This window comes from Halichoeres trimaculatus, unplaced genomic scaffold (assembly GCF_033239565.1).
Source record: "Halichoeres trimaculatus isolate MK-OKI-2021-1 unplaced genomic scaffold, fHalTri1.1 fHalTri1_scaffold_3, whole genome shotgun sequence".
Taxonomy (NCBI): Eukaryota; Metazoa; Chordata; class Actinopteri; order Labriformes; family Labridae; genus Halichoeres; species Halichoeres trimaculatus.
This window is the reverse complement of record NW_027437181.1, coordinates 32,968,211-32,995,523: the sequence shown is the minus strand read 5'-3', so window position 1 is coordinate 32,995,523 and position 27,313 is coordinate 32,968,211. Positions and strand designations below refer to the sequence as shown.

Sequence of the window (27,313 nt, the reverse complement as noted above, 5' to 3'; positions counted from 1 at the left end):
CTTCGCATCACTATCGCTTCCTCCAGTCTCATTTTATATACCTGCTGGATCCTACCAAGAGTAAGGGTAAACAAGTGAACAATCAGTTAGTGAACAATCAACTTACCTCTGACTCTTATCTGGTCAACAGTTCACTTAACATTTACATCAGGTTTGTAAATGCTTATCAGTATAAATTAATTTAATGAAAGTTCAAACTGACCTTAAAAACACATTCCTAAGTTCATGTCTATAATCCCCCCTCCCTCTCATTCACACATGGTACTGTCCGGCAGACACACCTCCTTAATAGCCAATGACTGAACGCACTTCTGTTTGCTATTTCCTGGTTTTGGAGGTGGAAGCCCAGCATGGCAGGAGAGGACAGGTAACTGTAACAAATTTCCCTTGAAAGCTTTACTAATAAATAAAATAATGTAATAAGTGAAAGTGAGATGATGCCTCATGAGACATCGAACCACTTGAACCAAGTGGTTCAAGAAAGGGTTCATGTCTTGAAGCTTCATTTGCACATGAAACCACCTGCTGGTCAGGTGTATAATCGCAGGCAGTTACATCTTAACCACATGATGTGTGATTCATTGAACATTGTGTCTGTTTTGGCTCTTGGGAATGAATTTTAATAACAAAAATAATAATTCAAAAAAAAGTAAAATCACAAATTTCTCTTCATAAATGATCACATATTTATATAACAAAGTATTTTTGGAGATTATGTGGATAAATTTCCCAAAAATAGTGTCAATGATTTGGCAGGTTGAAAAATACTGTTGTTTTGTTGCTTCAGGAAAATTGCATGAGCTCAAACAGGCAGAGCAAAGTGAAAGCACTTTTGGAACGAGGGGGCACTGAATATGCTAATGTGGGCAATATACAGTACAGGGATTTTTTTTAACTAATTTTCATTAAAAAAATAACAGTTTCTCAACTAATTCAAACTATTTTTGAACTATAAACACTATTGATACGTTAGTGTGTCTCCACAGCCCCGTTTCCACCAAGCAGTTCAGTATGGTTCATCTTGGAACAGCACGCATTTTATGGCGTTTCCACTGACTAATCCTGGGGCAGATCCCCAAACAATCGAGACGAGCCGTCCCACTTATTGGGACCTTTACAAAGGAGTGCCTGATTAATGATACAATCCCAGAAGATGGAGCTACAAGACTGCAGACCAATGATTGGTCGAAAGAATTGTTGCTTACCGAACAACAGCGGCACACAGTTCTCTCTGAAACAAAACTTGATTGTGCAACTTTCCTCCATACATGTGTGAATGTACATTGACAGCTAGCCAAACTCCAATTCAAATGGTGATGAGTCAGGTCTCAGTTAAACTTGGTTTATTTACCATTACTTAATTGAGAGTGAAAACTATAACAAAGGAAAAATAATGCATGTATAGCATGATGCTAAAATAACTTCTCAAAGTACATACTACATTTACTTGTATTTCAAATAGATAAGAGATGTTTATGCTTAGGTAATTATGCTAACTGCTAAGCTAATTGTGGTAACTGATAAGCTACATACTTTAATAAGCTATAGGTATTGTTTAGTTATATGCTAAGCTAAATGTTAAGCTACTGAGCCCCGTACAACAGTACCCAGTCAGCAAGCTAAACACAAAGAAAACTAAACTGAAATTCTTAAACAAGCAACTCAAAATGTTCCAAAACAATACTGAACAAAATAACTACAAGGACTCACAGCTGGGGTACACTGTATTGCACTGTATTGACTCACAGCTGGGGTACACTGTATTGCACTGTATTGACTCACAGCTGGGGTACACTGTATTGCACTGCTGTGGCGTCGTGCTATTATTTAACTCAGTGGTTCCCAACCCCTGGGCCGGTCTGTGAGTCAATTGGTACGAGGCCGCACATAAAGAATACTCAACTTAAATTATCTCAATTTGATTTGTTATCTTACTCTGAATGATGTTTTATTTTAAAAAAAGACTGGATTCTTTCCATCATGCATGTCTATAACTCATCATTGACACCAAATCCCCAAGCTAGCAAAATGGACAAAAAACAAACATCTTAAGGAAGTTTCTTCAGACAGGGTAAAAGAGCCAGTGAGGAGACAGAAGAAGCGCTAGTTCATGAAAATATTGTCTGACATTGAACTGGTCCGTAGCGCAAAAAAAGGTTGGGGACCGGTGCGGCTATCAGCATCCAGCTTACACGCCGCCTACCACAAGGGGGCACAGTTGGCTGTGGAAATGCAAACAGGACCAGGCTTAACCAAGCCAACCTGTACCAAACCATACTGATCTAAACCGGACTGCTTGGTGGAAACGGGGCTTATGTCTACATAAACTAAGTGTTACCACACACACACACACACACACACACACACACACACACACACACACACACACACACACACACACACACACACACACACACACACACACACACACACTGTGGTGGTGGCATGGTAAGCTCAGTATACCACAGGCCTCTCAGCTAACTTCATATAAACAAAAAAAACAAACAAATAAATAAATAATAAGAGCTGCTTGTCCCATAGCGTGGCTGTGTAAACTTAACTCTACAGGACATAGGATTTCCTTCAGACAAGGGAAACATATATTCAATACAGGCTTCTTACGACACATGACCCTTATCAATATAATACTGGGTTAGGACCTACAGAGAGAGCTACAGTACAGAATCCTTGAAAAGGCTGTGCGTTCAATAAAACTCACATCAGTCTATAGTCATGTGTCATTTTGACATCTGCAGAACCTCCAATGAAGAAATTTTCACTTTTTTTTTTCACTCACTCACCAACTTTGACTTTCAGCCCCTTGAAAGATGGCACAAAAAAGGCTCAGAGTTTTTTTATTCAATGAGAGACATATTCAAGAAGGTCAGAGGAACAAGTAGGAAGGGCGAACCTCTAATTGAGATGAAGGATTCCACCTTCACACCCTTTGATTAAAGGACGTAGCTCCATCATGGATCATGTTGTGACCCTAACCAATGTCACAGTCTGGGTGATAGCTATATGTCCTGCCAAATATTTGTAGTGAATGTCTGGTTGTGTTTGTCTGCAGTGTGCAAACAATTCATCCTCTTCCCTGAAAGGATGGCGAGGATTGTGAGAAGGAGGTGAAGGTGACAAGTGAAAGGTTACGTCAGAGCAGAGCTCTCCTCCGCAAGAGGCATCAGGTGAGTTTGCACACACCATGCAACCCAGCGAGTCAGTTACGCTTCTTTAAACCTGCTTAGCTCTTGTACTCCCACTCTTATCAAATAATGATTCCTCGCTGACGATTTACAGTTGTAAAGAAGGCTGCACTACACAGGAATGACACGTTTCATTTCTTTCATGAGCAAGATAAGAGAGCAACGCTGACATTAAAGATTTTCCTTTCTCTGCCATCTTTTGTCGAGCTATTGAAACTGATTCAGTGAGCATTCAGTGACAGTCTCTTTTAATTTGTGTAGGAGCTTCTTCATGTTTGGATTTTTCCTCCCACCACATCTCAGAGGAAAAGCTTAATCAAGCAAACCACAGCACAGTGCATGCATAATGGCACCTTTTACCTGAACCACAGCGAGTTTGTGTTAACAGACCCAGAAACTGATAAATGTTTGACTTTAAAACAGGAGAGTTACATAAGTCATGTTGCGACCTATTAATAAATCATTTTGTAACAGCCTTAATACTTCCTTAAAAAAGAAAAGCCAGCGTACCCTGTGGTGCCTTTTTAATTAACATGTAGAGCCACACGCTGACACTGCTGGGATTATGGCGTCAGCTCTCTGTATGATGGGAAGAGCTGGGAAGCAACTGTCAGTTAAAGACAGGGTCTGGTTTCTTTACACTTAAACAGTCAAAGTTTTAAAATTCATCTTACGTCTAATAAAAGGGGAATGACTCAGACTTGTAGCTGATAGTCTCATAATTTTATTTTCATTATTTATTTATTTTTAAAAAAAAATTAGTGCATGCTAATAAACAGAGCATTTGTGAAAATAGAAATAATCCAGAGAGGAGGGCATAAATGCAGCATCTACACAGTTGATGAGCAACCAAAATAATGTCAACTGCTAGAGTTTGCACGTCTTTGAGTAAATTTCACATTACCAGTAAGCTGAAGTAAACACCCTGAGGGCCTGATTCACCAAAAGTTTGCACAGCTTTTGCGCTGGCTAACCATGTGCAAAGGAGCCAAAAAACATCATCTGATTCACAAAAATACACACAAAGGACAAATGCTTCACAAACTGTGCTGCAGATCAAATAGTGTCTCAGTGCTTCACTGTGTTCTGAACACATGTGAATGAGCCATTACACTTTCATTTTAGGAAAAAAGGGTATTTTTCTTTTCAAATGACACATACAGCCCAGAGTGAAATATTTACTGTTGGATGAGAGCTAGCTGTAACTGTGCCACAATGTTCAAAAGCTTGGTTATGCTCAAACTTTTCAGCGATCAAAACAAGGAGAAAATCATTTTCATCTCTGGATGACCTGAAAATAACATATCTGTACATAAACTGAGTTAATATTACTTTGAATTTACTCCTATTATAATAATCAGGTGTTAAATCAGTTCAACTGTCTGAGACTTAACCCTCTTCATATACAGACCTGATCAAAATCTTAAGACCAGTTAGAAAATTGCTAGAATTTACCTTTTGCACATTTGGATCTTAATAAGGCTATAAGTAAAGTTACAATATGCAAAAATAAGAAGGGGGTGTGATTAAAAGCACTTTGAAAAAGTAATTATTTGATAACAAGTAAACTGAAATAGGCTGTTTATCAGCTGATCAAAAGTTTAAGACCATCGCTCAAAAAATTACAAAAAAATCCCTCTCCAAACCAGAACAAAAGTTTTTTCTCAGTAGGACTCAGTAATGAGTGGCTCCACTGTCCTTGATCACTTCAAAAATTGGTTTGGGCTTGATGCAAGTGTTTCCAGGAAGCTTTTGGGAACATTGCTCCAAGTGGTGAAGATGGCTTCATGAAGGGCATCAACTGTCTGGAACTGACGGCCATTTTTATAAACTTCCCTTGCCATCCATCCCCAAATGTTCTCTATTGGATTTAAATCAGGGGAACATGCGGGATGGTCCCAAAGAGCGATGTTATTCTCCCTGAAAAAGTCCTTCATCAAGCCAGCATTGTGACCTGCAGTGTTGTCCTGTTGAAAAACCAGCTGTTACCACACAGACCAGGGCCCTCAGTCATGAAGGACGCCTGCTGCAACATCTGCATGTAACCAGCTGCCGTTTGACCACCCTGCACCACCTGAAGCTCCAGTGTTCACTAAATGAAAAAGGATCTCCTTGTCATGCCAGTAACATTAAAGCCATCTGGAACCGTTAAGGTTACATTTTTTCTCACCGGAGACTAAAACTTTTCTCCACCTTTCAGTGTCCCATGTTTGATGCTCCCTGGCAAAGTCTAAACAAGCAGTTTTGTGGCGTTGAAGGAGACGGGGTCTTTGAATCCGTTTTTTGTTTTTGAAACCTCTTTCTCACATGTCATCTGATGGTTGTTGTGCTGCAGTCGGCACCAGTAAGGGCCTTAATTTGGGTTGAGGACCCCCCTATGTCTTGACGGACAGCCAATCAGATCCTCCGCCTCAGCGCAGGTGTAATTTTTTGGGGTCTACCAATTGACTTTTTTGGTCCATAATGCTCAGGATCTTTCAAAAAAATGTAGCATGACTGTCTTATTGCGTCCAAACTCAGCAGCAATGGCATGCTGCGAGAGGCCTTGCTTATGCAGCTCGATGATCGACCACGTTCAAGAAGAGACAGATTCGTAGCTTTGGCCATCAGGAGGGCATGATCGTGTGAATGCCTGACAGAAAATACAAATTTCATTTTTTTTATTTGTTTTAATTATATATCCAAATGTTTTTGTCACACTCCCCCTTCTTGCTTTTGCATATTGTAGCTCTACTTAAAACCTCATTAAGGTCCAAATGTGCATATTTTAACTGGTCTTAAGATTTTGATCAGGTCCGTATGAGCTGTAGCAGTGCATGACTGTTTTATTTATTAATCTTTTTAAAATAAACATATTGACTTTCAATAGCTTGTTCCAGCAGGTAAATTGAAAATATACCAAAAGATTTTTTGTCACATTTGTCATGTATTGACACCTAAATGAAATAGTAAGGACGTACTCTCTTCTTTTAGCTCATCATATATGTGGATATAATTGAGCAGTGTCAGCGTGAGACCCCGCAGCGCAACTTTGCACTGCACAGAGTTGAGATGTTGCAGCTCATGCATAGCTGGAGCAAACTCCACAGATCTGCAGAACTATGTGGGTGTTTTTATGCTCGAATAGCCTCAGAGTGCAATTATTGGTGTTATTTGTGGCTGTCATCCGTTCTAGTCAACGTAGCGTTCCTCCTGACATGGTTGGTGTGGGCGGACCGATGTGAACATCTCTAGCGGTTACTTGTTGACTCCAAGCTAACAGCAGCCCAGTAATGATGTTGCTCTTTTCACAACTGGACACTTTATTCTGACATTCTGGTGATAAAGTGGTCCCAACAAGTTGAGGTTGACTTTCAGTGTCAAGGCCTGACAGAGGACTTTTTGGATGGAGACATGATTTTACCAGTCTGCATGATTGGTGGCACCCACCTTTGCTTTGATTATGACATTTTTGCATGTCGAAGAGATAAACAATCAATAAGCCCATGATTCAGCTCCACAGTGTCCAACAGAGGCTGTCATTTACCCTCTTTCCCCTGCAGGCTGCACTGGTCATGTGACTGAGAAGTGAGTTTCTGCACAGATACTTTTAACTTTGAAAGAAGAAACCTGTCACTTCTGCTGGGTGTCAGATGAAATGATTTACAGCCTTTGTTTGCATTTGTCAGAACAAAAATCCACAGTGGGTGGTACAACTGAACTGACTGTCAAAGACAGCAGGAACAAATATTTAGTCAGAAAATCCTCCTCATGCATGTACAGGACAGGATCAGAGGAAAGTAAAGATACCACTGTGAATGAAGGTACAAAACCCACACAAAAGGCGAGATCCTCACAGGAGCTTTAAGTTTGATCCCTATAGGAAACTTTAGTCGCACTTAAAAGTTGTGATGTGTCTGAGTCATATATCTGTGGGCCCATTTTATCAATAACATCTGCTCCCTCTAATGCCTGGACTTCAAGAACAACTTTTTGGGGAATTCCGACTATTTTTCCCATAAGACATATCGTATCTGATAATAGGCTGCTGCAGCGCTCAGTGCTGCATATTAGCAGCAGAGCTGATAACATCCATCGACACAGTCACCGTGACCTGAGTCATAACATAAAAAAAGCCAAACCCTCTGCGCTCGCCTCGCACTTATCCGGCCTCCATTAAAGAACTTTTCAAGTACTTTTCAATGATGGTGCTAATTGGAGTTGTGAGGTCTCTGTGTGTGAGTCAGCAGTGCTGCACCCTCTTTGCCCATGCCAGTTCCACTGAGTTGGCTGGCACACAATCCTTACTAATATAATAGAAACCAATTAACCGAGTGGGTGGCTTTCCCCAAATCTTGATTTAAAAATGGAGCTTTATTAAAAAGAGTTACAACGTGGCAGCATGCTTAACCTGACTGGTGGCGGAGATATGATAAGGACTGTAATCCCTGAGGCGAGGGCTGATTAGCTTATCCAGTCAGAGTCACAGCGAGAGCAGAATAAAAATGGCTGCTGTCTTGGGGGTGTTGGGTGGGGGGGATCAGCAACTTAAAGCCCTGAAAAAAATAAAAATAAAAAAAATAAATAAATGAAAAAAAAAGTATATATGGTTTTCAGGGAAAGCAAATGAAAGAGAGATATAGGCCTAATGTGTTAGAGAGGAACAGACATCATATGAATTTTATTTTAAGCCTGAAGTGGCATTCAAGTACACTGCTAGTCTAAAAATACAGAACTCTGTGTGTGCTGCTTCCTCTAAGTTAATACTTTTTGTGTGTGTGTGGTGAAGCACAACCAAGTGATCATTGACTAAATTAAGACATAATTACTCAGATGCATTAAAAATAACCACTCCTAACAGGCTCAGTACAAACCATTGCCAGCATTAAAAGCATTTATGGATCTAGAAAATATTTCAGCTGTGAGAAAATTCAATAAAGTTAAGGTGTTTCAGTCAGAAATTATTATTGTTTAAAGGTGGTTACACACTACAGGATAATTTGGCTGACTTTTGTCCTGATCTCTCAATTACGATCAAAGCCAGCAAAGGATGATGGTATCATGTGTGATTTTCCTGTGGTGTGGGGTGTGTTAAGAGTGATTTTTTTTTCTGGTCGGAGCTGCTCGGAAGGCCTCCGATTCAGAGATCATAGATAATGAACATGTTTAATATTTGCGTCTAAAAATCCTGTAGTGTGTGCGGCACTCTGAGAGGGGCCGAGCAGGTACAGCGTGTAATGTCACATGTATTGGAGCAAAGCCAATCAAGACCCAAGCTGACTCAGCTGACTGACCAAAGAGGAAGGAAGAAATCTATCTGTAATACTAAAAACAACTATACTTACCTCCAACACACATTGTACAGTCCGTATCCCCGCTGTTTCCACAACCTTTTCCATAGGCCCTTTTCTTTTTGGTGTTTTTTAAATTCTAGTGTCAGAAAACAAACATTTTTGATTTTTCCCGTACCTCCGTCATGTTTGTTTACACTGAAGTCACATTTTACAAGAGATTTGGAATATTGAGCGTGAAGAAGCTGAAGCTCTGTTGAAGAGTCTGTTAGTGTGGTGGTGTCCTCAGAGTGCACACCACATACTGTAAGATCAGGAGAGAGAAATAATGTGCAATCTGTCTTGTGTTATCATCAAGTGTGTGCTCTCTAAATGTGTGAAATTTTGGAGAATTCTGTAATGTGTACCAGCCTTAAGTCATGTTTGGCAAGATGCCTCTGTTAGGGGAGCTCCTCGCCTTTCCTCGTGCCCTTGTGGAATACCAAAACCTGAACGTGAGGAGAGCAGACCATACATACGACACAGGTGAAATCAGACACAGTATTAAAGGAGGAGTTTGGGTGGGAAGTGGTTCACAGGAGAAGCAGTAAGAGTGTGCAGGACACAGCAGTTTAACTCAAATGTCCGTTTTACTTTCTGCCATCTGGATGTGTAAATGTAATCAGCTGAGCTGTCAGCTGATGGGGCTGGTGTTAAAAGCGTCTGATTTACTGTGGGCCAAGCTTGACTTTATGGTCTGCCTGAACTAACACTGTGCCTTGATGTGATGGAAACTCAACATTTTAGCGTAGTTATGGTCAATAAAGCATCATTACGCTCAGTTATTACTTTACCTTGAACATTTTCACCCTTTACTCCCTTTTGACCTATCCACTGACTGGATCAAGCTTGTACCAAATGTTGAAATCTGTAAAGCAATATTTCATCCTCTCTACAGTATTTCTTGTGTAATATTTGTATTTTCACTTTATATGGGTAATGATAATTTTAACTAGTAAATTATGGTTTTACAATATGAGGAACAACATTTATCAAAATGCTTTAAATTTCTACTTCTTGAGTGTGAAATCCCCTTTGCTCTACTGTTTGAGGAGACTTGCAAAAGTACAAACCAACCAGGACTTCAGTAGTTTACTTTTTAGTTCCTGTCTTTTAACCAGGAACCTTTGAGTGAGGCCAGGTCAGTAAGGCCTGGCAAACTTGCCCTCACTACCCCCCACAGCCATTGGGTGGATTCTCTGTCTGTCTGTCTGTCTGTCTGTCTGTCTGTCTGTCTGTCTGTCTGTCTGTCTGTCTCTATCTATCCATCTATCTATCTATCTATCTATCTATCTATCTATCTATCTATCTATCTATCTATCTATCTATCTATCTATCTATCTATCTATCTATCTATCTATCTAAGCAGTGTCATGTTTAATGTATAATCATACATAATTCATTATGTTTGTTGCTATGAAACATGCCCTTGCTCCTCACGCAGTATGTTCTTGTATTCATCCTTGCCTCAGCCTTCAATGTCAATCAAATGGTGAATGTAAAATGTGATGTAAATGGAGCTGTGTTTGCAACCTCCAGCTGGCTTGTTTGACTTGGCTGGCCAGTGCTGTGAATTGTAGGTACAGCCATCTTTTACTAGTGCAGGCTTCCTGTTTGCCTGCTCCTTGTCACTGTTTATCTATGGATTACACCTTGTCTGCTTGTCTGCATGTTGCACTCCAATTGCTGCCTCGTCTTCTTGCTGAACAAGCATCTCTTTTGGACAGGCACTGCGGTGCAAATGAGGCGACAGCATCTTTACACACAAAATAGGATTTATGCGAAAGGTGTTTAGGATTAAGTCCTTGTCTTTTTTTTCCCCTAAATATATAATTGTGTCTCTATAAATTGGCAGTTATACATTAAACAGCCCCTTTCAAGCTGTAAATTGAAAAACGTGAAATGTATGTTTTGGTCATTCTGCAAGTTTATGCCCTTTTCATATAGAATAGGGGAGGGTTGGTTGTTTCTTGGTGTCTAATTCTCCAACTGGCCAACTCAGTATTTCTAGGAATTATCCCAACACTAAGATGTTTGCACAGCTCTCATTTGTTTTCTAAAGGATCCCTAATGCCAAGCCAAAGACTGAACCACCTCACAACAGGAGAGGGCATTTAAATGTAGAAAAAAATGAACTTGGGCTCCATTATCAGGACCACCTGAGAAAAAAAAGCCTCAGACTTTGTAGCAGTGGTGTAAAGAAACAAAGTAAAAGTACTTTGTAATACTGAGGTAGGTGAAGTAGCACTTAAGTAGGTTTTGGGAGGATCTATACTTGAGTTTCTATATTTATTGCAACTTTCACTTTTACTCCAAAAAAACAAAATGTCTCATCATGGATGTAGTATCAGGACCCTGTGTTCTTGCACAAATAACTGGCACTGTCATATTAAGCAGAGACACGTCACAGCGAGACTGTGGACAACCTGAGGATATTCCTTTTTATCTACAGTATGATGGAAGTAACCTCTTCCACTGGTGAAGTAGAGACACCACCACACCACCACACCACCACCACCTGCTAGTTTTGCTTCAGAAGAAGACCGACACCTGTCGCCTCATCTAAAAAACATTTGACTTTGTCCAGATCAAAGATTCATCTTACAGATGAATCTTTGATCTGGACATCTTTCAAACGCCATTATCACAACTGTTTCTCGTGTTCCCATAGTTGTTCGTTTATTGTTTCTCACAGCGGCACACATGAGCTCCGTCATACTGTGGCTTGATGTGGATTGGTCTGTGGTGAGTGTGTTAATCAGAACGGTCGTCCAATCACCAGCTGCAGATTTTTTTGAAGGTCCTGCCTTTGAAAACAAATCTAAAGAGCTTCTACCCAGATGGACTCGTGAAATATTTCTGTGCCGGATATATAAAACTGTTCGTCTGGCATGCCAGGTTAACTTTAAGACTTTTACTCAAGTGATTTCTTTATGAGTGACTTAAACTTTTATGAGAGAAGATATCAAATGATATACTGTTACTTTTACTGAAGTATGGCTTTCAAGTACTTTATACATCACAGCTTTGTAGTTATAAGTTAAGATGAAAAATCATTCCTCGATACTTCCCTAATATTGCCTTGCTAATAGATATGTGTGGCTACACAACCTCAACCAACTCTTTAATTGTGCTGAGACCCCTCAGTTCAGCCTCTTTTTAAAAAAACAAACAAACAAAAAAAAAACTTTGGTTAAAACACTATCTCACTCTTCAATGCTGACATGAAACCAAGTTGTGTTTCTGTTTTCCTGACGTATTTTATCAAATGTACAGATTTACAAATTGATTATGTCACATTTTCAGCCAATCTTGCGTTGATCTCAGTGAATTCCCTCTTTAGTCTTATTCATTGATTACACCAACGCAAGTTTCCCTCATTCCTGTTTTGGCTTTTAGATTTGTGTTGCTCTGTTTGCAATTGTGTTGTTGCTTTTGTATTCATATTGTGGCTTTTGCAAATCATCTGTCTCCTGCTGATACTTGAAATATGTCTTATTTGTCAATGAATGGTTATAGGTTTCAACATTTTGTCCTTCTGGGAGGTTTATACCAAGAATTTGATATCATCACTCCCTTCGTGACACCTCGCTCTGACTTGTTGTTGAATTGGCAGATTTGTATGTTTATGTAAAGGTATGACAGAAAAATACATTTTATAAATTAATCTTCGGAGAAATGGGGAAACCAGAGTTGGGTCAAAATAATTGATGGAATGTATACCATCTTAATTAAAAGAAGTCTTGCTGTTGAATCTTGCACAGTTCAGAGTCCATTGATTAAATTCGTATCTGTCATGAGACCACAACACACGCAGGAGATAAAACTCACCAATGATTAGATGCTTCCTGACATGATGGAATCATGTTATTGTGTTCCTTAAATGTACATCTTTCACCGAATTCTGACATTTGTCAAATTTTCAATGAGAAACAGAGAAATGCACAAAAATAATCTGTTCTCTTAGAGTTTTGTTTCATTTGTTGGCATCATGTTTTGAAACATCTTTGAGACTGTCCCATTGGGGTGGTTTAGAGTCTCATGGGCTTAGTAAGAAATACATCTGTGTGTCTTCATCTTACCAGTTGAGTGAAATGTTTTGTCTTGTGTGTTGTGTACATATGAAGTTAGTTGTGAAGTCTAGTCTTCACAACTAAAGGAGACATGATTATGGATCAATGAAAAACAACAACCGCTGTTCTAAATCAATTGTAAAGACTTCCAACCTGCTTTGTGAATTATATGACACTTCTCTCACGACATGACAACGTGGTGTGAGGGCACCAGCTTTGTCGAAATACCACATTTAACCACAAACAGTCGAGATATCAGCTGTGAGACCCAGGTTTTAAATATAAACAGATCACAGTTGGACATAGAATAAAGGAACAAAAGTCTCTTCTCTGGGTGGACTTCTGATTTCTCTGAAATGTCACATGACATTTCTCCTTCATGACATTTTCATGCTTAACAGTGCGCCTCTGGACAGCTTATGTCAGTGGGGACATGATGGCATAAAATGACGTGAGCAAGAGTAAAAAAGCATTGTGATGGAACTCAAAATAACCTGGTAAGCTGGCCATACCTTTTCTGGTTACAACCAGCCACCACCTGCTGAGAGAGGGACCTGCCAACAATCGGTTTCATAAATGCTGACATGCTCAGTGTTGTAAGCCAGCATAGCTCTTACCACAGAGATCAAGTGTTGACAAGACAAGTGTTTGGTCAAACAATCAGAAAATCAAAATATTCACCCCCTAAAATCACTTCTACTGAAATTAATCTGTCAAAGTTCTGATTTTACAAACGGGAAAACATCACCATCCCTAAAGCAATGCTGCTGGCTAAATTTCTGATGATGAAAAATTATAACTTCCTCTGATAAAGCATTCAGGAAAATGCCTCAGGTCATCCAGAATGGACAGCACAGTCCTCAGATGAAAGCAGGAGTAGTCTGGAGAATCGAGGAAGGACGCCATCACATGTTGAGGATTTAAAACACTGTGTTAAAAAGGCTGAACACAGAGGAAATCATTCAAAATGCATTGCAGCAGGAAAATGGTCAAATACTTTAAGGACAGCAGGTCTTAAGTTCTGTTCTTCTGGCAGCATTTTAGTACAGATATTACTATTTCAATCTTTGATTTTGCTGTCACTCCACCTGCGTGGCGGCATATAGCTTCTAACTGTGGGTTAAGTACCCTGCAGACACACCGTGACAAACCTCTATTAGACTCTAATTTCAGTTATCATAGTAACAAGATGTCATGTCACCTCTGGATGAACGAGGTCATGACTTTTCATTTTCCAGCTGTAATTTCCTTCCATTCACTTAATTTGGATTGGTTCTGCTCAGACCCGTTTTTGAACATTGCTTCACACTGGGTAATTGATCAGGCCTGGAAAATGACCATTTGTCTGATATGAATCAATCTCCTTTGTTATTTTTTAATATCCATTTTTCTCCTGATTGGAATCTACCTTTGTCTCCTCGGAGGAGATAAAGAAAGAGGAAAAACACACGTCTCCTATAGGAAGAATCACATTGTGGAAATGATAGTTGACACTTTTAGACTGACAGGTCATTACTTGATGACACATGTACTTGACAGAGGCTGTATGTTGCCAGCGTGCACCTCGATGCGCAGGGGGCTAATTGCAGAGAAGCGTGGTGGAACATTATGTGACACCACCTGCTGCGATGTAAGCATGCAGAGCCTCAGATACCAGACTAGAAGATGCAAGATGAGAGAGAATCAGGTCATGGATTTATTTTGCAACATGCTAAATTATCATCTCAGAGAGCCCTCCATGATTAGACCTGCCATGCTGCTGCTTTGATCCACAGATGCAAGAAGCACTGGAATGTGGACACTAATTTCTTAATCTCAGAAACCAACGAGTTCACTAATCAGCAGAACACTGCACTGCAGATTTAGATGTAATAAATATTTTTATTTCCCTGGCACGATCAGATGTTGGAGAGGAGAAGGAGAAGAAAAATGTTAAATTCATGATAACCCTCCAGCCAAACATTGATTGTAACATAGAGTTAATTAGTGGTGATGTTGTAGCCCAGGGGTTGCAGAAGCGCAGCGGTAGAAATGCACTTCCTGTACAGAGGTCAGAACGCAAGAAAACACAACATTCAATTTATTAGGGATTGCGAGTATGTACTTATTTTACTCTCAAATTTACTTTACCGGGGGGTCTACATCTGTGAAATGTATTTGGAGTTGGACTTTTTTTTTTCTTATTTGTGTTTACATGAACAAAACATGGTAGGGTTAATCATTTTGCTCTAAGGAGGAACTTTACGATAAAGTTCTGGAAAATGTAGTTTCAGCCATGGTATGAAAAGAGAGTATGTGCTGCTGAACAGACGGTAATCTACACAATGAGCCAAATCTTGTTAGCATCTTGTGTGTAGATTAAAGGACAATTGCTTCATGGTTTTACTCAAGACACTAAACTTGTTGATTTGCCTGGTCCTGAATATGGAGCTGATGATGTGTGACCATGTTCTATAAAATCTTTACATAAGAGCTGCTTTATGTCTCCTTTAAAAAAAAAAAAAAAAAAAAAATCCTCAGTATCCTGATCCTGAAAATCAGTATTTCAGTTCATCATATTTGTACACTGCCTGACGGAAAAAAAAAGAAGAAAAAAACAGAAAAGAAAAGCTACCTGGATTTAACTAAGTAAATAGGTAGGAGCCTCCTATTGGATAATTACTGCATGGGCGATTATCTTTCAGCTTGCAACAAGTTATTTAACCCCAACTGGTGCAATGAGTTGCACCTGGTTTCTTAACCATATGGAAAGGCACATCCCGTGGTCGTAGAAAAGATGTTCGTCTCGTTCAAGAAGGGTCAAATCATTGACATGCATTAAGCAAAGAAAACATCTAAGAAGATTGTTAAAATTGAGTTAAGAACTGTCCAATGCATTATTAAACTGGATGGATAGTGGGGACCCATCTTCTTCGAGAAAGAAATGTGGCTGCAAAAAATTCCTGAGTGACCGTGATTGGCAGTCACTTCAACCTTTGGTGAAATCAGACGAAAAATTAACGGGAGAACTCAGGGCTACGTTTTAAAGTGAACGAGAGAATATTTCCATACGTACAATGCAAAGGGAACTCAAGGGATTGGTACTGAACAGCTGCGAGCCCTAAGAAAAGCACTTATAAGTGAGGCTAACTGGAGCAATAGAAGAAGGTCTGGTTGCTGCAGTTGATCAGGTCTAGGTTCAGCAACAGTCTGTGCTCAAAGAATGAGGTCAGCTGACCACCTGAATATACTAAATGATCAGGTTAGTCCATCAATGGATTTTTTCTTCCCTGATGGCACGGACATATTCTAAGATGACAATGCCAGGATTAATTGGGCTTAAATTGTGAAAGAGTGGTTCAGGGAGGATGAGTCATCATTTTCACACATGGAGTCCAGACCTCAACCCCATTGAGAATCTTTAGGACGTGCTGGAGAAGGCTTTGTGCTGTGGTCAGACTCTACCATCATCAATGAAAGATCTTGGTGAAAAATTAATGCAACACTGGATGGAAATAAATTTTGTGAAATTGCAGAAGCTTATCAAAACAATGCTACAGCAAATGTAGCTTTTTTTTTGGCCAGGGAGTGTGTTTTCATGTTCTAAACTCAGTTGTTTGACATGAGTCAGTGGAGGTAGTGCTCAATGGATGGAAAGCTCTCAAGGCCCGCTTTACATTTACTGCATAATGTCTTATGAATGACGGTAATATTTCTTTTTCATCTACATCAAGCTCAGCCCTGTGTTTTTATATTCTGAAAGAAAAGAAGAAAATCTATCATTTGGTTTATAAAACAGTTGCTAAGTCCATAATACCACAAAACACAGAGATGCTCATCAATGTGTTGATTTGGGAATCAAATGGGTGACATGACATGAACTTTATGATCTGGACTCTCTCCACAATTTGGTTTAAAGTCATGACTCAGAGAAAGGAGACTGCTTCAAAATACCAACTTCACTCAGGCACAAATATTAAAAGAGTTAATTGTTTGCATGTAATAAGTTACACTTGGTGGAATAGCTCTGTTCAGGGAGCTCCTTCCCCTTATCTGTGTGGAAAGCCAAAGCCAGAAAAGCTAAGACAGGAAGCGCAGCAGCGATACAAAGGGTACAGAATTGAGTGGGTATCAATTACAAACATTACATACAGTTCTGTTAACATCTGACACTGCCTGAAAGGTGGTGCTTTAGGGTGTAGGAGAAACAAAAGGAGTAGCATAGATGAAGTGGTTTCAACATAATGATCAATTTGCTGTTTGCCAGTTGGATGTATAGGTATAAGCAGCTGACAGTAGAAACACATCAGATGTAACTGAGCAGGACAGGAGTTCACGCATAGACTCTATCTAAAATACCCAGTGACCTTAAAATAAAACAAAGTGATCAGATCCTTGATCACAACTTGACAGCAACAGAAAAAAAAACAGCATAATGAGTGGAGCCAGACCAGGAGTCAACAGGTTGGAGGTTTTGCAGTCCAACATGAACAAGGACAGACTCATTATCAGGGTGGGAATCGAGGGAACTCCTCGGTCTCAGGACTCAAGCTGTCTGGCAGTCCTGCAACATGCCAGACTGAACATGCAGCCAATGGGAGCTAGATCAGAGTCTCATCTGGTGTATTACTGGGTGAGCTGTCAGCTGATGGGACAGGCATTAAAAGCTGATATTCTGTTAGACAAGCTGGACATCTTACTAGGGTGAAATTTTCTTTTTATCAATATGTGTGCATGAACATAATTCATAATTCTAAAGTGATTCACAAACTCCAAAACAATGTTCACACAAATTTTGTGAGGCGGTAGCCTGCTGACACCAGTTTGCTGCACCTGTATGCGCAGCCCATAGGAGGTAGCTTACACTGCAAGTATTTTAACTTGGTTTGACAAAAAGCGCATATTTCTTTTGAGCTGTCAGTGAAATGTAATGGTGAAATGTTCCATTCAAAACCACAGTGGTGTTCTTATTGTCCATCACTGAAGCAGCAGGAAGGGGAAGGTCAGAGCAGAGGCTTAGACATGGTGTCCTAAAAGGCACAAAATAGCATGCTATTTAAAATCTGGGCTTTTAATGAACCTGTTAATTCAGAGGTGAAAAAGTCAGCACATAAAATGAGCTCCCAGATTAAAAGTTGTGAAAGGACTTTTTTTGCTCGCTGCCTTTCTCACCTTTGAATAGCCTTGTTTGGTGTGGCACCTAAAGTAGTTTTTGCTTTGGAGAGCTTCTTTTTTCTCTTTGTGTCTTCTTAAATTTACTGTGATCATTTTTTAACACTTACATCTGTAATCTGTCAAATGGATTAAAAATTTTTTATAATATTGTAGTTTTATACTGTTGTAGTCCTTTTACTGATGTGACTAAGTTGTTCTGTTTTGTGCATCTGTGTGAGCACTTGCCTCTGTCTGCTTTAACTGCTAGTCTTTATGTCTGTTTTACCGCATTTTATCATGTGCCTCATTTCCCGAAAGCCCCACCAGGGACAGACTGCAAATTAGCCACAAGTAAAAGTCCTACATACGCTGCATTTCACTTTAATTTGATGTAACACTGCCCCCATGTATTGTCCCTGTCACATTAACTGATAAAGAAGGCAGCTATTGAGAACAGACCCAGGCTTTGCAGAGATGTGTGTCTCTCTTAAAGAGAATCTGAAGGCCTTACATGACATCATTTCAACCTTCAGAGCAGGTGTCATGGTTGTTAAAATGATGGACATCTCATTTTGACTGAGTCTTTACTCCTCTACCCAACTCACCTGTTAGCCCTGTCACTCTCCACTAGTCAAACGTAAATGCATTTGACAGAAACCACATTCCCAACTCTCTCTCTGTCTCACTAACAACTCTGAAGTTGCCATGTTGTCTCACTTTCTTAACTGTTACTCTTGCCCCCCCCAACCTCCTGCCTTTAGTCTCCAGGATTGAATGGCCCTAATCATTGTAGAAGTGCCACTTTTACCTTGACATTTGCTGAATTGCTTCTCCACTTTGGCTTCATCCTGGAGAAGAAGAAACAAATTTTATTCACATTTCAACTGCAGAAAACCACAAGAAATAGCCACGACTACTTCGTCAATTGAGACACTTTCAATTTTCAGACAGTCGGAAGAAAATATCTGAGCTCTTTGTGCAGGATATGCAGGAAAAAAAACAACGAATGGGCACATACAAACACATCCAGGACACACTCATACAGCCAATGTCCCTGCCTCCTGAAAAAAAAAAAAGAAAGAGGCCTTTTCTAGGTTTTGGCCTTCATAAAGCTTCCTCGCATTACTCCACAGTGCTGTTTGTCCTCTCAGCTGCGTCCCTGCCAGCCAGCGCTGCCTCTTCCACTCCTCTGCTCCTTCTGCTACTCTGGCCAAGCTAAGCCACAACTGTCCCACATGCCATGTCTGCTGGATGTGTGAACAAAGCTCGGAGGGAGCGGGGCGAAAACGGACCTCTTAAGTGAGTCGCACCCAGTCAGGCGGGACGGCGGGGATTGTCTTTCCCCTTTGATTCCCCCGAGGAACAGAGACGGAAAACAAATGGAGTCTGACTCCCTGATTCTCTCAAGGTCCTGAAAGTGACCTGTCGCTGCTGTGGAACAGGGGCTGGAGTGTGATGTTTGCCGCCTGGCTGCAGAGATGTCCAGCAGTCTGTCAGACGGACACAATGGAAAAGCCCCCTCAAGCCTCCTCCTCCTCCTCCTCTTCCTCATTCAGTCCCAGCATCAGCCCACAGAACAACCTGCTCAGTGCCACTCCTGACAACTCAGTCAGCCTGCTCGCATGGCAATGACCCCATGTGTAATTGGCTGATAGAAGTCGGCATGCATCGACTTGTGTGGCTTTCAGCTGGTGATGACTCATTGTGTGTTAGCCCTCACTTGCCATGCTGTGCACATACTGTTCATGTCTGTTCCAGGAAAATACCAGATCCTGAGGGATAAAGTGGATATTTGCAAAGAAGTAAAAATAGCTGATGAATAATTAATGCTACAATAACGGCACACATGCGCTCACATTAATCTAATTGTATTGCACAGTGGGAATGTGTACATAATAAGAATATTATCTGTCTGCAGTGTTGCTGCCAGCAGGCTCAGCCCATTTGGCTGCGAGCTAACAGAGGAGTTTGGCTAACCGCTATCGCACCGCTGCATCTCAGTGACTGGAAAACAGATTCTGGTGGATGAATTCATGGTTTTCATCCGCTCACATCTCTGCATCACGTCCAAATGCAGCATTATGTGCATTATCCAGATCCGAACAGAGACAGCAGGGAGGGAGGAGGCGTCACAGGTAGAGGCTCAATCATGCACTGTCTACTCCCATGTATATACACCTCCTTGTCTGACACACACTACCAGCAGGGGCATGCCACACACATTCTGATATCAAAACACAAAATGGTGTTTCATTAAACCAGTACCATGGTGCACAGGCAGGGTACCCCGCGTTGTACACAACAACGCCTAGATGTGTCCTGAGGAAAGTAATTGGCTCAAACTGGTTTTAGAAGTCACAGAGAAGTAAAGTGTTTGGCCAAAGAATCAGACAAAGTACATTTTTGAGGCTTTGATGTGATGAAGGATTGTGACAGAGTGAAGGTGTTTCGACAGGATTTGCAGATGAAGGACCAGTGAACTGAAAATACACAGTGGGTTCTTTCTGTTTCAATAACTCAATGTATCTAACCAAAAGCCCGTAGGGTTTATTTCACAAAATTTTATTTAAAAAAAAAACAAGGTTAACTGCACCCTCAACTTTAACAGAAAAATCTATAAGTTTAAAGATGGCAAACAAAGAAAACACCTAATGCAGCATTAACTGGAGTTCAGCTGTTTTAAAAACTGATGAATGGAAAGAAAATGTGAAAGGCTGACAAAGAAGAGGCAGAAAAATGTTATTAGACACCAAAGTGAACTATGGGATCCTGTTCATTTTGTTTTACTTCACCATAAGTGAAAAGATTTAGTTTACCATGGCTGGTAGATTTGTAAAAGCCACAACACAACAGAAGAACAGCCACAATGGAAACGAAGAGATCTATTATCCCAGTGGACACAGAAAAGTTGTGAAAAAAAGTAAATGATTGTTTTCTTTTTTAACTTACACTATGATAAATATAGCTTTAATGCTCGTATTATGGCTTGAATGATTTATAAAGCTAAGTATAAGATCACATACCACCAGTAAATAAGGAAATACAAGTACAGTGAAGGATATCACAAGGTGAGAGGCCAAGGAAGCAATATTTATCAAAGTTAAAACTAGAAAAGCACTCAGAGTGCAGACCTCTGCCAAGCATACTGTGATTGTCACCAACACTTTAGTCCTACTTTAATGTTATACTCCCTTTCAGCAGACTGTCTGCTACAATTTGGTGTTAGTTGCAGGTTTGTATGATAATTTGTTACCTGACAGTGTTGAAAAGTATGATGACCCAGTTTCATATTCTGGATCTTAGTATCCAGAATACAGTACTTTTACACCCGTCAGAAATTATCCAACCATTTATGGTGGAGTTATACATATGTCAAAAACTCACAATGATAAAGAATCCTTTAAAAAAAAAAAGTCCTGGTTCCAGACAGTGATCCAGATCACTTCCAAAATTTAACCAACTCTTTCTTATCCCATTATCAACATTTCCTGAAAATTTCATCAAGATCTGTTTGTTACTTTTTGAGTTATGTTGTTTACAGACAAACTCTCCCCAAAACACAACTTCCTTGGCAGAGGTAATCAAAAACAAGAAAACAATCATATACTTACTTTCACAACATTTCTGTGTCAGTTGGGATAATTGACCTCTTTTAACTACTGTTGTGGCTGTACTTACGTTGTTTTGTGGCTTTTGCGCTTGCGTTTTATGATGTTCTGTTTGCACTTGTCTTGTTGCTTTTGCGTTGATTCCATCTACCACTGCAGGCTGGTAGGTTTCAAGAAAAAAATACTTCTCATTAGAATATACTGAGATACAAAAATACATGGCACAGTGAAGTACTCTTCATTTTCTTTTCCAAATATCTCATGAAACAAAAAAAATTATGATGGCAGCCCAAAATTAGGACTCTAAAATTTGAAAAAAAAAATAGGGAGTCATCAATAAGAGAGTTATCACACTCAGCATCATTTTTTTGCAAACAATACTCAATTCCTAATTTATTGCTGCTGAAAACAATATTTGTAGATGTTTTTGTGTATCATGCCTGTATATCTCACTGAAAGCTGCTTTTCTTCTCTTCTCTGCTTCAGCGCCATCATTTTAACAAAACAAATCTGCCGTTTCACACCTGCACCTGCCCAGTGTGACCACAGCAGTTTTATTTGTGACTACGGCTTGGTTCCCAATTTCACAGCTAGCTGAGTCATTTAGGTGTTAAACACATCGCTTAATGGCACCTCGTCATGAGACGAGTGCATGATGAGGGTAGTTTGCTCTCATTTTTTCTGCAGAATTATCTCAGCAGGTCACAGATTTGAATACATAACCCTGTGCTCACAAACCCATCTTTAAACCATTTCAGGGAGCTCTCCACTCCAATCACACAGCCAGTGAGCTAATTGTGAGCCATCCAGAAATCACTTGTTATTCATTTTTTTATTATTATTTTCTGCCTCTCCACAGTAGCCTCCAGGAAGCATAAAGAGTGGTGTGAATCCTGCAGAGACGCGGTGTGGATGTGGAGAATTTTGATTGCGGTGTCAGTATCATTCAAAGCTGTGTTGGTCCAGCACAAAGAGATTCTGTCAGGTGTGTGAGGCTGCTGAGCCATGATGGATATCCACACAGTCTACAAATAATATCAGGAGTGAGGAGTGAACTTCAAAACATGTTGCTGCTGCTTCTATTTCTCCTTCTGCAGAAATTTCAAAGCATATCTAAAGACCAGATTTGTGTTACATATAGTTTAGATGTAGACTGAATGCTGAACCACTGGACTGTTTTGATGCTCTAAAGATTTTGAAATACTCTAATTAGATATTCAACCTTCAGTTCACAGAAAAAGGCCCATTTCAAATTATGAATATGTAATTTATTATCCAAATATAGCAGCACCTTCAGGGCTGAAAACAAACAACAGGATGCTCTTTTCTGTCGATTGGCAGCTGATTAATAGGGAGCAATTATAAATAAAACTGAGGAAGAATAAGAAGAAAGTAGACAAATAATCATAGAAAAAAAAATGTTTTTTTCTTGTTACCTTGCTATAATTTGATTTAATAAACATATTTTGTGCATTTTTTAAATTTGATATTTAGGACCACAAGGAGGCAGACCTACCTATGAGCAGGTGATCAACAGTGTGACCTCTCAAAGAATCAAACATATCACATGTAAGACTACTGAAGGTGTCGTACCATCTTATTTCCACTTATTTCACCAGCCTCCTTAAGAAATCAATATCTTTATGCTAACCTGGACATGGGTGTGATTTTACTGATTTAAAAACTGATGAAAACAGTCTGTTACACTCACAGTTTGAGATGCCTCCTTCCTCAACAGTCAACTTTAGCTTCAACTTAAAACAAGGCAGCTCAGCTGTTTCCAGATTAAAGTGAACTTTCCCTCTGCTGGTGGAGTAAAACAAAGTGAATAGGTAAGCACGAAACAGCATGGCTCCTGATTTTTGCCTCGTCACTGTCAGACTGAATGATAATTCTTTCCCATGTATCAGTCCTTAACCCCCCCTGAACCCCATACTGTGATCTGCCGAGCATAAACATCACACACACCACTTTCAGTCTGGTAGGTTTCTCTGTTGTAGCAGGGACATAAAGCTCTCCTGCCTTTTCTCTTTTTTGTCTCTTACCTTATTTTTCTGATAAAAAACAAACTCACTTTGAATTAGTGCTCTATACGTGACCTCAGTTTGTCTGCCAGAGCCTGTGTTTACAGCCTGTCCACGGCAACTCTGTCTTATTAGGAAATACCAGACAGTTGCTATAGGAAAGTGACCAATCAGTATGGAAGATACTGAATATCTCTGTGCTGTAATAAATTATGGTATATAGATTAGGGGTAGGCAACCATTTCCATGACTCGAGCCACTTTTAAATACACTCATGCACAAAGTGCCAAGGCTTAGCTCTTTCATAAAATCATTGACAGTCGATAGGAAAGTCTCTTTAAATGTTTTTCCATGCTTAGCTATGCAGTGGGAAATAGTGAAACGTCCTTCTGATGCCTAGTTTATATAGTAACAGTACATAAGTTTATAACAGTACAGAAAGTTTTTAATGTGATGATTTGTTTTATGTGATGCCACACTGCTTTGTCCAGCTATGTTGGAAAGAATGACTGGAACTTGGTTTGTTTGCCTTGATAATGCTGCTAAATGGATGGGATTGCGAGCTAGCAGACTGACGTCCCAAAAGATTTGTGATGATGCACTGACAAGACACATTTGTGCACTTGTAACGTCATGATTTAAATTTATCATTTTACGTTATTTGTTCAATTGTTACATTAGAACATTTATAGTGTGCTCAATTTCTTGTTAAGTGTTAAATAGAATACAACACAATAGTTTTGTTATTTATTTAGTCCTCTGCCTAATAGTAATTACTCTTTGCGTACCAACATAAATGGCTTTATGTTTGAGCTATGTCACCTGTGCCCTAGGTTGCCTACCCCCGGGTTAGATGGCAGGTGGAAAAGACCCTGATAAGCAAAGGCCTTTATTTACCCAGCTGCCAACAACATACACCAACAAAATGGCACTAAGTATGGATTTTAAGATAGGCTATTAGTATTTATTTTGTTGCTTTAAAGATGGTTCATTTATAGGGCCAAACAAAAAGTTCTTCATACTCAAAGTCTAAAACCTCTTCCATTCAAGCATTATTCCTTTTTTTGTCATTTGTGGGTCAAATCAATCAAAATTAATATTTCCATTCACAACAAAGTTTCAAAATTATCCAGCTTTACTGTTACAGATCCCTCTAAGTTGAGTGTTTTTATTCACAGTAGGGTAAAATTATCAGCATTTTTCTGTCCTCAAAATGGAAAGATGCAGAAAATGACAGCAGCACCTCAACCCGATCCTCTTACCTGTCACTTTTCTGTTGGTAGTTCATCCTCTCCCAACCAGTGCAGCTACATTGCCAAAGCCCATACCCTGTAGCTGTGTGTTACTACTTCAAGGTTGTTTTCTTCAATTTTGTTGATGATCTGATATCAGGTTGTCCCTGGCATCCATATTGCTATTCACAGTTAATCATATAATAAGATTCAACCAGGTACAAGCAAGTATTTTCCACAGAGGAGTAATTTGGTTAAGACATTGGTTAGAACAGTCTATGAAAGACCTTTTATAAGATAGAAGCTGACCATAGAGAGGCTATAGTAGTGGAGCGAGCCAACAAAAAAAATCAAACAATACAACCACAGGTCAAACCAAACAAACAATTATTAAACTAATGCTGTGACTAAACCAGTCCGTTCAAGCTAGGGAAGAAAAGTGAGTAAATATCCAGCAATTTGTCTTCTTTTTGATTTCCATGGGCTCTGAGACTGTGTGCCGCAAGGAGAAATGCAGCCACTGTCGTAAAGTAAGTGACGATTCTTTCGACCAATCAACGGACTGCAGTGTTGTAGCTCCACCTTGTGGTATCCGATCAGTTTAGTCTGGCACCCCAACAGAAGGGTCCCTAAAAGTGGGACGGTCATCTCTGTTATTTGGGGATCTGTCCCGTGATTAGTCAATAGAAACGCTGTTAGATGCTTGCCTTGCTGAGACCAATCGTACTGAACCACTTGGTGGAAACGGGGCTTTAATGTATATATTCTTGTATTAGTGTGTAAGGGCAGAAAGGGCTTGAAAAAAGCTCCATCCACCAAAAGGGGCCCTGCAGGAAAAAATACAATAGCCAAAAAGGGAACCAATTGTTCACAGGGACGAACAATAATAAAATAATAATAAAAAAAACATGGGCTAGATTTTCTAAGGGGCCATTTACGCGAAAATGGTTTTAGGGTGAAACGCAAAAGTTTTGTTGCGCGTTTACACGGAAACAGTGTTTCAGCTGACCTAAAACGCAAACTTTTGAAAACGGCCTCCAGAGTGCGATTTTTCTGAAACGCTGCCAACACCGTTGCCGTGTAAACAGTAAGCTGGCGTTTTCAGTGGAAACCCTGACCTCACACTGCCTCGCGCGCATACAACGGGACAACAATACTGTTGTTACGATCCTCGTGAACTACCACGTTGTGCTTGTGCTGCTCAATCTGCTGTATCTGCTGACTGTCTTTCAACAAAATGTGCATCTTTTGCTCCACTTTTTAACTTGGCATTCCCCAATACTCCAGATGACCAGCTCAACTCTACTTCGGTGGAGATCTCCCAAAAGTGGCTTCTGGACAAGACAGTTATAGCACCACCTACAGGCATTGCATGCTTACTACAGCGTTTTCAGTCCATCAGCAAATCCGTGTAAACGCAGATTTTTTTCACTGCATTTTCACAGCGTTTTAGCATTTTCAGATGAAACATTGTTGTGAAACGGGGCCTAAGTTAATAAGTTCTGAGTCGTTTTTCTATAGATCAACTAGATGCCAAAAGTAATGAAAGAGCCAACCATCAACCAGTGGGTGCTGATCTTGATGTCTGTGCACAAGTGACACAAGCTGAATAGAATACGCAAAGCAGTTTAAAAATGATGAAAAATTTACAAAAACAAAAATGGACCTGCCATATAAAGCTAAACTTATAAATGAACAAAAATACCAACACGTGGAGTTTTTGAATAGATTTCTCTTTAATTTCCCATGTGTTTATTTCTTATTTATCATATCCTCTTTTATAGGACTCCTCTTTTTTATCATTTCTATTTCAGAAACCTGTTGAAATTGTTTTCATCTTGCGCAGGTTGTCAGGCAAAAGGCTTGGCAAGGACATGGCTGCTGTCAGAGAGTGACTGAAGGCACCGTGTCAGGGCTCTGCTAATTTGAAACATCTAAAAACCTTTGTGCCTTGTTCAAATCAGTCAACGCCTGTGATGTAATTACATTTTAAATAGGCTCCGGTGATAAATTGAATCTCTATACTATCCTGCCCCTAACCAAACTTGATTAATCCATTTTTAATCAGCCGATGGCAGGGCGGAGCCTTGATGTTTCATTTAACAGCGGCTGGTGGTTCAGACAGTCACGGCGTTGTCAGTCACGGCTCAGTCTGCCAGTCGGGTTCTGATCTACACAGAGACCACAGGTTGGAGACAAAGCACCACTCACCGTTTCAAAACCCATTCAGTATGTATTTTTGTCAGAGCTTTGGTGTAATGTTTGTGTTCCTGTGTGTTAGAAGTGGGATGATCTCACAGAATGGCCACTATAAAGCAGCCTGCTGCCTTCACTGTCAGTACAGTAGGTGGGCGAGATAACAGTCCAGCTGAGGAGAATTGCTTCTAATTATAGATGACAGACAGAGACTCTTTCCCCCAGCGTCTTCCTCCTCCCAGTGGCCACGCTGAGAAGAGAAAGACTCTTAAATAAAGGAACCTCTGCCCTCTCATGTTGCAAACTAGAAGCCATATGCAGTATCAGGCCCAGTGATACAGTGCTCGATATAGAAACAGCTGCTCCCTTATTAAAGCGAGGAGAGGCAAAGGATCATGGTTTGTGAAGTCAGTAGAAGAAAGTAACAAAGTGTACAAGAATGGTTTAATGAAAATGAAAGCCAATTATATTTCACCATACAGTGCTTCCATTTCTGTTTTAAATCTCGACTTCCACACAGAGGACAGTATGATTG

At 40.0% G+C, this 27,313-nt stretch overlaps 1 protein-coding gene across 1 annotated transcript in view; it reads left to right on the top strand.

Annotated features, from left to right (window-relative positions):
* The first annotated feature begins 320 nt into the window (after positions 1-320).
* The window catches only part of ntrk3b (neurotrophic tyrosine kinase, receptor, type 3b), a 352,741-nt gene continuing 325,748 nt past the window's right edge, over positions 321-27,313 (top strand). The window contains exons 1-2 of the mRNA XM_074666174.1: positions 321-367; positions 3,071-3,185. The gene's annotated coding sequence lies outside the window, so the exon portion shown is untranslated. The remainder of the gene's footprint in view (positions 368-3,070; positions 3,186-27,313) is intronic.